This window comes from Corvus kubaryi, unplaced genomic scaffold (genome assembly GCF_017639235.1).
Source record: "Corvus kubaryi isolate FWS band 111438036 unplaced genomic scaffold, C.kubaryi_AGA036_p1.0 37201, whole genome shotgun sequence".
NCBI classification, from domain to species: Eukaryota; Metazoa; Chordata; class Aves; order Passeriformes; family Corvidae; genus Corvus; species Corvus kubaryi.
Genome location: NW_024581058.1, coordinates 402791 through 414249, shown reverse-complemented (window position 1 = coordinate 414249; position 11459 = coordinate 402791).

The window sequence follows — 11459 nt, the reverse complement described above, 5'->3', positions numbered from 1 at the left end:
CGAGGTCCTTCCTCAGAGGGTAAAAAGCTTTTGAAGAGGGATGGTGGGAGGATGAAAAGATATTTCTGGCACATCCCCGACTGCTGAAGGAAACTGCTGGAAGACAGCCTGGTGTCCTGAAGGTGCGCTGACAGAAATCCCTAGGAATGAGAGATTCCGCTGGCCCAGACCCACCACCCCCACCTGAGGCCATCCCTTTCTGCCGCTCAGGGCTGGAGGTCTGAGCTGCCCAAACTGTGTCCTGGGCGGCCACTCCCGCTGTCCCTGAAGGAGCTGATAAAGCCACTTAACAAGGGGGCTGGAAAGGCACGGGATAAACAGAGCCCGGGCAGATGCTCCTCTGCAGCGAGGCGATAATGGGGGCACGGCTATCCCTCCTCCCACACGTCCCGGCCCCTCGGAGCAGGAGGAAAGGGAAAGGAAAGGCTGTGTGGTCAGGGGCGAGCCCACCACCCCTGAGCCGCCCTTATCGGCCTGCCCAGAGGCACAAACACCCCTTTCACAGGGGCGTGTAAAACCCCCTTCAGCGCGATAGCAACGGCACCAACCGAGAAATGGCCCGTGAAAAGGACTAAAAACAAAAACTTCAGGGCTGCTTTTTTTATTTCCTGCCCTCTTTTTTTTTTTCTCTAAAACCATCCTGAAGCCACGTCTATTTTTCTGGGAAAGGGCCCCCCGAACACCCTCCCATCACGTATCACATTATGTGTCACATATATTTCACACTGACGGGAGAAAAGGGAAGCGTACAAAATGTCCTGAGCTCTGGGAAACCCAAATCCTTGCTCAGCAAGTGCTGATCACATCCACCTCAGTGCTGTGGGAGCTGCAGGGGCTCAGAGTTCACCCAAGGCACACGTGGATATAATAAATTAGGGGTTCGCAGGAGGGAGAGCTCTAAAAAGGAAAATACGGGCAGGGGGGAAACAAGGGGGAAACAAAAATGAAAGGATGTGAAGTGACACAGTGGAGAGGAAAGCTAAGGAATGGGATGCTATATTTAATTAAAGTCCAAAATGTAGCTGGAACACAAAGAAGCCACATGGTTTGCTGCCACAGGAGTAATGGAGTGCATCTGCTTTTGTCATCAACCCTGCTCATAGGAACAATACACAGAAGGGCTTTTAAACTCAGGTTTTAAATATCTAATATATCTATCAATTAAAAGTTAGCGCCAATGGGGGTTTTTTGCCCATAAAAGGCATGTGACAATGCCAATGGATGGGTTTAGGTTGGATATTGGGCAGAAATCCTTCCCCGTGAGGGTGGTGAGACCCTGGCACAGGCTGCCCAGAGAAGCTGTGGCTGCCCCTGGATCCCTGGAAGTGTCCAAGGCCAGGCTGGATAGGACTTCAAGCACCCTGGGCTAGTGGAAGGTGTCCCTGCCCCTGGCAGGGGGTGGAATGAAAGGATTTTTACGGTCCCTTCCAACCCAAACCCTTCTGTGATTCCGTGATTCCGTGACCCTGTGGTTGTACATTAAACATGAAGGACCAGACCCAACACATCTTTGTGTATGAAAGATCCCACAACACTTTGCAAGAACGGACTTGTCAGGTTGTGAGGCAGTGCTGAATCCATATTTAGCCGGGATCACAGGAACACCAGAGCAGTGAATCAGTTAAAATTGGGAAAGGCTGCGGAACACGTACAAAAATAACACCACTACAAACAGTTGTGGGAGTGAGAGACTCGCAGGTGCCTGGCTGAAGGCAATCCTTGCCTCAATCCTGGCAAAAGGTGATTCTGCTGATCAAAATAATTATGGAGGTGAAAGTTTATTGTCAGTACAGAGGACAAAAAAAACTCTGCAAAAATCGTAGCCAGTAGATGAGAGCTGGTTTTAGAGGGAGTGGTGAGAGAAAAGCAGCGTGGCTTCGGATCAGGATGAAGGTGCATCAATCAGATATGCAGATTTTTGCAGTTTATGGGGGGGAAAAAATAAGGAAGAACGGGGTTTTAAAGTGCTCGTTATTTTCCTTGATGCTATAAAGGCATTTTATTTGGAGGGAGCCATTAGAGAAGGCAGCAAAAACGACACAGCAATTCAGACAAGCACGTTGGTGGGACAAATGTTGGGAACTCCTGCAGTGCTGCAGGAATTGGGGAAAATTAAGCAACTGGTTCAATCCAAGCCTGGTATGAAACAAAGAGCCAGGAATGTTCCAGCGCTTCCAATGGACATTAGGGTGGTAAATGAGTGGGAGCATGTGACAGGGGAAGATCTAAACCTCACATTATGCAAACGGCATTGCAGGATCCTCAGAGGAATGAGGGAACGCTGGCTCTCTTTGCTAAACTGGCAAAATCGCCGCAGTCATCCTGAGGTTTAAAATCTGTTGGGAAGAAAAAGAAAGTGTTTCTGCTTTGGAAAGAGCAGGGATTTCTGTATAAATATGCCCGGGGAGTCTAATTGGTGCTAAGGAAAAGGAGGAAAAAAAGTACAAAGATTTGCTTAGCCAAGAGCTTAAAACATGAAAGCATCAATGTGCTGAAAGGGAGCACTAACACTCCGTAGGCTCTTACTAAATACATGCTGTACACGTCAACTGCATCTTTAAGGGACCCAGATGAGAGTCCCTTAAAGACATTCCTGCACCCACACAGGGCTGAATGGATCCCCAGCTCCATGGCTGGACCTTCCTGATGGGAATAGGACTGCCAGGAATTTGTCAAACCTCTAGACAAGGGTGTTATACAACTCCTGTGCCTGCAGAAGAAGAAAGAAAAAAAAAGAGCCAGGAAAGAAGACGTATTAAAGTCTCTGCCTTGGCCAAACTCCAACTCAATTAACTAAAATCCTCCTTTTAAAATTCCTCCTGAAGTTTCAGCTGGATAATACATCCTTCCATGCATGCCCTGTGAGGCTGAAGGAGGCAGAACCCACCACAGAGCCACCGATGGGTACCACGGGTGCTGCACACAGCCCTGGGGTCGGGTCGGGATTGGGGAGGCCCTGGCACCCTGGAAATTGGGAAGTGCTCGGCAGAGAGAAGGTGATGAAACCAGAGAAAACCAGCAGCAGTCAGTTTGCTGTAAATCTTCCTGCTGGGCAATGTATTTTTTTGGTAAATGTTCTCATGAAACCTCGCTTCTGCCTTCTAGTGGGGAAAAGACAGGAGAGCAGTGCAGGAGAGAGAATTTCTGAAGGGAAAATTGGCTTTGGATTCCTCAACACCACTATTAACAAGACTCCAGCAGAAACCTTGGGTTTTTTTCACTTGTAACAATGCCTGCTGTGTTCATTTCTCACCCTGACTCCATGGATTGCCAGGGTACAAACCCCTTTGGAACCTGCACTCTGAAGAGGAAGGACAAAGTGCAGCACCTGGCAGCAGTCAGGGCACCGAAGGGCTCCATGGATTTTTTAAATTCTCTGTGGAGGTCCCAGCAGTAATCTTAGGATTATGGAATGGTTTGCGTTGAAGGAATCTTAAAAACCATCTTGTTCCAGCCCCCTGCCCTGGGCAGGGACACCTCCCACTATCCCCAGGTTGCTCCAAGCCCCGGGAGCAACCTTGGACACTTCCAGGGATGGGGCAGCCACAGCTTCTCTGGGCACCCCACTCCAGTTTTAGCTCAAACTCTTACCAGGATGATGAATTTTACAAATAATTTAAAAGTTTTATCAGCACCTACTTAATAAAATGGCGTTGCTTACTCATCCTTGGAACAGGCAATCCAGACCTTCTCCTAATAAAACTAAACCAAAAGCTTCACCTTCTCTAACACTTCCAAGATTGTTTTTTTCCGAACAGCCATCTCTGATGTGCTGTTGGCCACTAGAGATGGATACATCCGGTGGGAATAATCATGGAAAAACGCCCCAAACCCGAGGATTGCCTCCTTTCCTTCACCACACTCTTCCTCACCAGCAGGAGCCAGAACGGAGAAGCCTCCCTCTTCCTCCTTCAAACCGCCGTGACTGTCCCGTGTCCCTCAGATAAATCCTGGAGCTCAAGGGATGAGCTGAAAATGGGGCTTTAAAGCAGTTCTTGAACGCTCTCTAGTGGTTAAAGAGCAACTACTGCTAATGGCACCTTCCATCACCTTCTCAATTTTAATCAGTCACTCGCAGTGACTCGTGCCTCTCAGAGATAAAAAGATTCTTAAATTAAGGTCATAATTATGGTTGCAATTATAATAAGATTTTCTTACAATTTATTCTTAGGCACTGGAGTGGTGTTTTTCACTATGCAAAGTGCAGAGAGAGTTTAACATCACTCCTGTGCATGAAAATAACATTTATCTCCTTGACCAACCAACAGTTTTCATCCAAACTGTGTGATTGCTCACTGAGGATTCATCTTATTCACAAATATGAAGATTTTCCTGCCTATTTTCCCACCTATTGCAGGATGCCTGATTTCCAGAGTGGCCACTCAAGGTCCTCGCAGACGCCCTGAATGTATGTCACCAAAAACGCTCATTTTTTGTTTTGCAGCAGAAAACAAAGTCAGGAAAGAACTGGGTGACCCAGTTATGGAAACCTGGCAGCTCCCAGACCAAAGGACAGATTAAATCGAGGAACACGCCACAGCCAGCGATGACAAAATCCTGGTGTTGGGTTGGATCATTAACAGATCACAGGCCCGCGTCCACGGGAATATTTGCATGGAGCATTATTTACATACCTTTCCACAGTTTAATTGCAACCTGTCCAGCAAAAACAAACACCCTGCTTCACAGACACACGTTATTTGAATGTTTTCTTTTATTTTTGTCTGCTATCTGTTTACTTTGAGGCCGTGCCTTCTTGTTTGCCTGCCTTTCTCTTCACGGCTGCTTCCTTCATCATCATCGGTTTAAACACCAGGCTGCTTTCCAAGTAGATTGGGAAATTGCTCCAGTAACAATCCTGCACAAAAACCCTGGGTCTGTAAGGATTGTATCCCCAACATTTCTTCCAAATCCCACATTTTTCAGCTCTCCAGCTCTCCCAAGCCCTCCCGTCCCCAAACAGATGTGGAGACATAAAACAAAGCTCAGGGGTGGCTCCGTGAGCGGCTGATGCAAAGCAGCTCCCAAACTTCATGTTTGCCAGGAAAACTTCCTGTTAGCCAGCAAATTGCACCCCCTGCTAATTTTTCGTGACATTTCCCAGCCTGACAGAAACTTCTCACTTATTAAGTCATTAAAATATGGTGTCATTAATTTTATTTTCTAAGCAGATGATTGTTCTGCCTTCGCAATTCTCAGAGTGTAACGCGTTATAATTGCACTGTGTTAGTTACTAATGTCAGGGAATGAGAACTGCCCATCGTTTGGGTTTGGGGTTTTTCTTAACTTTAAATCTTTCATTGCTCCTCAGCAAGGTGTGCTACAGCTTCCTCAGGGAAAGCTGCTCCCAAATTTCTCATTTCCTCTGCTGCAGTAGGGTCTCACCCTGTGTGTTTGCAGGCACCTGGTGGATCATTCAAGGCCCCTGAAACACATTTATGATCCATTCATCACTGGGGCGCTGGGGAATAGAATTGCCCAGTGGACTTGAAGAGTGTGGACTTCAAGTATAAAACTATTGAAGCACAGGCAAAAATTAGGAATAAATCTGAATTTATGCAGGTGATCTCCTTACGTGTTTTCACATTTTTATGGCTTGCAGGGGTTGTGATTTGTTTGGCCTTTTTTTTGGCCCATTTGGGGCTTTTTTCACTGCAGAAGCATTTGCAATGCTCTGGTGGAAGTTTTAGTGGAAGAATTCTTTAGTTCAGCTTCCCTGGGATGGATATGGCCTTGAGGAACACACAAATGTGTTTCCTCTGAGAGTGCTGAGCACACAGGAAGGAAAAGGGCTGCAGTGCCAGTGGGCACTCCTGGAGACAGCACACTCGGGAAGGCAGCTGTCACACCAACAGATTTGGAAATAACTTGTTTAGAGCAACCATTAATTGCTGTTTAGCATAGGGTCTGGGATTAGTCTTCCTCAAAATAGCCCAGCTGAGCCTCCAGTACTGACTGGAGTGGGAGAATTGTCAGCTCTTCCTTGCTCTCCTCTGGGCTGGAGGTCTTTTATCCTATGGGGGTAAAGGCTTTCTGCCTTCCTCGTGCCAGTATTTATTGTGAGCTGTAATTCTGTTCACTGTGAGGAAATGACATCTCTGTTGTCCCTTTATCTGCTGAACAGGCTGATGGGTGGATGCTACCATCCAACAGTCAGGCAGAAAAGTACTCAAATATAGTCAATATATTACGAACCTTTAAATACACCTGACTCACAGGAGAAATCCTCAGAAGCTCAGAAAGACAGGAGATTTGTGCTTAAATACACAAATGGAAAGAAAATGGTAAAACATCCTGTGGTTTTCTTCTCTTTTGCTCCATGGTTACATTATAAAGATTGCACAGAGGAACTGGAAGGTACAACCTGTACCTGCCCCTTGCTAAGGGTTGTTTACTCCCAGCTCTCTCAGCCACACTCGCTAAGAACACTTTTATTCTCCACACAAGAACATTTTGTTGGAGAGGTTTTAAGTATTTCCTGTCCCTTTCTGACCTGGCAAACAGACATTGAGTTAAGAAATGTAAATTATATCATACAGCCTGAGCTGAGCAGGTCAGTACAAACAAGCAGAGGACTCAGACTGCGGAGAGGCATCCCCTCACCTCAGCTGTTTCTGGGAGAAACTTTGCCATTTGAAAGCTCTTAAGAAGAGTTTTTAGACTGGGAAGCAAAATTAAAGCAACAAGTTGATGTGGCCACCTGAAAATTAAGCTGTGTACTTGGATCTTCCTGAATTAAGTTAGAGATGCTCTACCTTTATTCATTAAACATCCCGAGTGAGTGGGAAATAAAGGAGGTAACAGGCAACATGAATTTGCCACAGCCAAACTGTGCCAGACTATTTCAGTTCCTTCCACAGACGGACAGAGGAGAAGCAGAGGAAAACCAGAGGAAAACCTCCTGACTTTAATATGGTTTCTGATACTCTCTCACACAACTCAGAAGCAGCCTGAGAAATCATGACCCAACTGAGAACCACAGTAAAGTGGGTACAAAGCCAGTCTAGGTAAAGAATAATTTCCAGGGATTCCCTGTCAAAAGGAAAGGAGGTGTCAAGAGAGGAATTTGTCCTATATCAGCATTTTGGATTCCCTAGAATAGCCAGTCATCTTTCACCTTAAGTTACTTCCAATTTCACTCCTCCTTTACCTCTGTTACTCATGTGATGTGCAGGAAGATTCTGACGTGCCCCTGGGGGAGTGTGAGGTTTGATTGGCAATTTTCAGGTGTCGTGACCATGAATAAATTATGAATATAATTAGCAAAACCCATTGTTTCCCTAATGACCATGCCTGACCAAAGCAGCTGAAGAGATGAAGAGCTCAGGCACAAATTTCCTGAGTGGGTAAGAGGGCAGGCAGTGGATCTGCTCATCTATTAAGATTTGGGCTCCTCCATCCATAGAGAGAGTCATAGAAATAAAGATAACATAATTCTATTCATAGAAATAAAGGTAAAAAGTTGGCATTAGGCACATCACGAGCCCCACATTACCCATTCCATCTACAGTAAAACCTGGCCCTTGGCAGCATCCTTGCCTTTCAACTATTGATTTTCATGACACATTTCAGCACTGGGTTGAATATCCTTTCAGTAAGAGCCATTTTTTCACTCCACAGTTACACAGCACAGCTCTTTGAGGAAAAAAAAAAAGTAATATTTTCTGAGGTGATTACAAGTTTGGGATGACAACCTCTGTAGATGTTCTCCAGAATTAAAGATCTAAGACATTCAGGCTATGACAAGCCTAAATTTGACTTACAGCCTCATGATACTCTCCTTTCAATGGCTGTGATACACTAAAGTGGCTGAAAAAAAAAAACCAAATTGAACAGAATATTGTTATTTAAGAAGATGCTTTAGCTGGGGCTGCAGCATTTGTCACAACACCAACCAATATGTTCCTTAGCAGTAAGGAAATAAAGACAGAATTTCTTGATCTAATTTACAAATACAAAAAGATGACTGAAAGAATAAATTAGAGGGAGGACAGGCATAAACATCCTGGAGAGTGTGGTGAGCTGGGCCCATCCAAATTAGCTAAGCCAGGCAAATATATAAAGCCCTGGGCAGTTTTGAGCTGCTTTTCAGAGCTGAGGCTCCTTTGGCATGTGGGACCAACCTCCTCCCTTCCTGTGCCAGGGCCTTGTCCATAAACTAAGGCTTGATCTGCTTTGCATAAAGTTTGTGGAGCAAAAGGGTGTCCCAGCCTGCTTCTGCAGCTGGAGACTTCAGTAAACAATTGCTTCATGAGAGGGTGGAAGAACTGAAACAGAAACACCTTTTGTAATGACCTCCCATCGATGGCTGTGTAGGGAAACCTATCACTTAGTAGCATTTGATCAATTTCTTGCTGCATTGGACTGGAATGATGCTAGTTTTGGTAAATCATACCATTAGACTTCATTTAATCTCCTTTGAACTCAAATACCTTCTGAATTTTTTTACTGACTTTTCTCCCAAAACATCAATGTTTAACATTTCTGATAAAAACCTTGTATTTTAATCTTATCCAGATGAAAAACATACACTGAGCTTTCAATCCTTCTTCAGAGGAGTTTGTTTTGTCTGGGTCTCATTTTATGATGAAAGTTAGCCAGCCTGTGGGCTTAGCTAGAATGGGAATTTCTCTCCTTTGAGCAAATTCCTGCGGGAAAAGGAAACCTAAATAAAAACAAAGCGATACCTTTCTAAAACAGCCCGAAAAGCACCCCAGCTTTGGAAATGTGCAGACTGGGCCCCCCTCAAAACCTAATAACCATAATGCCTGTATAACAAATCCGGGAACTGGGAACAGAGCTTGGTCCTTCCCATTTTCTGCGCCCCAGCGGTGGAATGGGATCTGCTTTTCAACTTAAGCTGTGGTTATCTCTAGAACACAACAGAACACTGGCACTACTGAAATCCCATAACATTCCATGAGCTCAGGCTGGGAACTGCTTGATGAAATGACCCGTGATAACATGCAGGAAGGAAATTTCATTTTAGTCCTATTGAGCCTATTAAAAAAACAAAAAAAACCCCAAAAGCAAACAACCCAGCCTAGAAGAAATGGAAGTTATTAATTATATTAATTTCATTATAACGTTGAGGATAATTCTGAGTAGGAACAGGGAGTAGATGTGGCAATTAAGGAGAGAGCACTGCGTGGGTCAGAGCTCCTGGTTTGGGGAAGTAGGGAACAGATCAGCAGGGTGGGAAAGCTGGCGAGCTGTAGAACCAGTCACTGCTTGGATAAGCGGGGAACTACAAGATGGAAGGACACAGGGATGGGATGCCAGGTTTGGGGAGATGGGAGCACATCTCTGTTTGTGTGCTCTGACCACAGGAACAGTCAGAGCCTGGCAGAGCTGCAGGGAGACACAGCTCATCCTTGGAGCTCACAAGGAGCTGACCTGAGACATTGCTTTTGCTTGGAAACAGCTTTTAGGGCATTGGGAGGGGAAAAAGAAAGCCATAATATTTTCTTTTTCTTTTTAACTTGGAGAAAGGACAAGGGCGTGGAGGACTAGCAGTACTTCCCCGTAGGATTTTCCCCAGAGGGAGTGGCAAGGCTTGGCTTGGTCGAAAGTCCTGGAGCAAAGGGGAGCAAAGGGGAGCAAAGTGGGCAAAAGGGAAGGAATCTGAAATGGGAAGGGTCGGGAATGTGACTTCCCTCATCTTGAGCAATTCTGTGTTCTAAAGGTTCACGTTTGTGGAAGTGCTTTTGTTGGGGGGATTTCCTCTCCTCCCTGGCCTTTCTCTGGTGCCTGAACAAATGTGACTCCAAACCCAGCAGCTCCAGAGCTGACCTTCATTTGCAAAGCTCCCAAACATGAAATGCAGGGATACTTATCTCTAAGAAATGTAAATGCTGAGACCCACATGCTAATTACAAGCTCATCATGCTGCAAGTTGCCAAGCTGGAGCTTACCCACAGCTCAGCAACACTTCCTCCAAGCAAAGGTCTCAGCTCTTATTGATACTTGGGAATTCTGTGGGGTTTTCCTCTGCCAGGAGCTGATCAATATTGTCGGCACAGACAGATGAGGAATTTGTGGTCACTGTTTCGACAGGAATGGTGGGAAAGAGATAGATTAATAATTCACAGCAAGAGCTGCCTGAAATTATGAGCACGTTAAGTACGGAGAGAGATTTCAGGAGCTGAGATTGCCTGTGTAATCTCATGCAATAACTGCTCTCAAGAGCAGCCTTTTAACTTCTTTTATTTTTGAGAACATTTGCTACTCTGTGTTTCATTTTTCCACGAAAAATAAACATCTCCCATTGATCAGGAGATATATTTATTAATCCACCACACTCTTAATTTATTGTCCCTGTTTCTCCCACCTGCTCTGGCTTTTGTTTTATTGTGGATTTTTTGTTTTTAGCTCTTCAGCAAGACAGGTTTGGAGTACAAACTCTATCAGAGCTTGGCTAAAAAATTTGCCTAAGATGTGCCTGCCCAGAGCTCATGGAGAACTGCAATGGCAATGTGAGGAAAAAGAAGAAATAAATAGGAGTGAGTGACACGGTTCCATATTATTTTAAACCATTGTATTTTGTGGTAAAAAAGCCTCAAGTGCTTCACATGCTGACAGAAAAACTGCATTTTTCTTGGGGGGAAAAAGGGCATTTCAAGACCCGTGTGTGGGGCTTGGAGAAGTAAATCCATAGAAATTAAATCTTGTAAATACAATATAATTACCAAAATACAATGGTATTACCAAAATCCTTGTGGTGAACAGTGAAAAGGACTTTCAATATTTGAAGATTTTGTTTCATACTTCATTTATTCAACTGAAATAGTTGGGATGGGTGATTTATTACATGTCCTGTAACCTGCTATGCAAAACCAGGTGATCTGTAACGCAAATATCGAACACAAAATGACAAAGCATTGAGCTGCTCCAGAAAATGCAGGAACACACGGAAAGCAGAAGCATAAGGAGCATTATTTAGAGATGGAATGGAGGGAAAAAATCCGACCATCAAGAAAACAGCTTCTTCCTGGATTATCAGCTTGAATTAACTCCTGGGGAGCAAGAACCAGGATGGAAACACGGGCAAGGATATGGTGAGGAAAGGCCATGAGACACCTCCCTTTTGGTGATGGGGAACCATCAGGTTGGTCCAGTTGTTCAAAGAATTGGGCTTTTTCCTTCTTTTCAATGTCACTGATTGTGTGGATCCACGAATAAAGAGATTAAATTTAAAAAAAAAACCAAAACAAAAAAACACTTAAAAAAACAACGGTGCAAATACAGTCTTAAATTGTTTATTATAACCAAAAATTCCAATGTCAGGGGGTGACTACTGTGAACTGGATTTTCAGGGGTTTACATTCCCAATGTTTTCCATCCACTAATTCCAGGACAACTCGCTCAATACCAAATCCTTTCCCATTTAGCTCCCAGCCTGCTGAAGGCAGTGGCATTTCATTTTCCAGCTGTGCCCCACTAAGCACCCGGAGTATTCA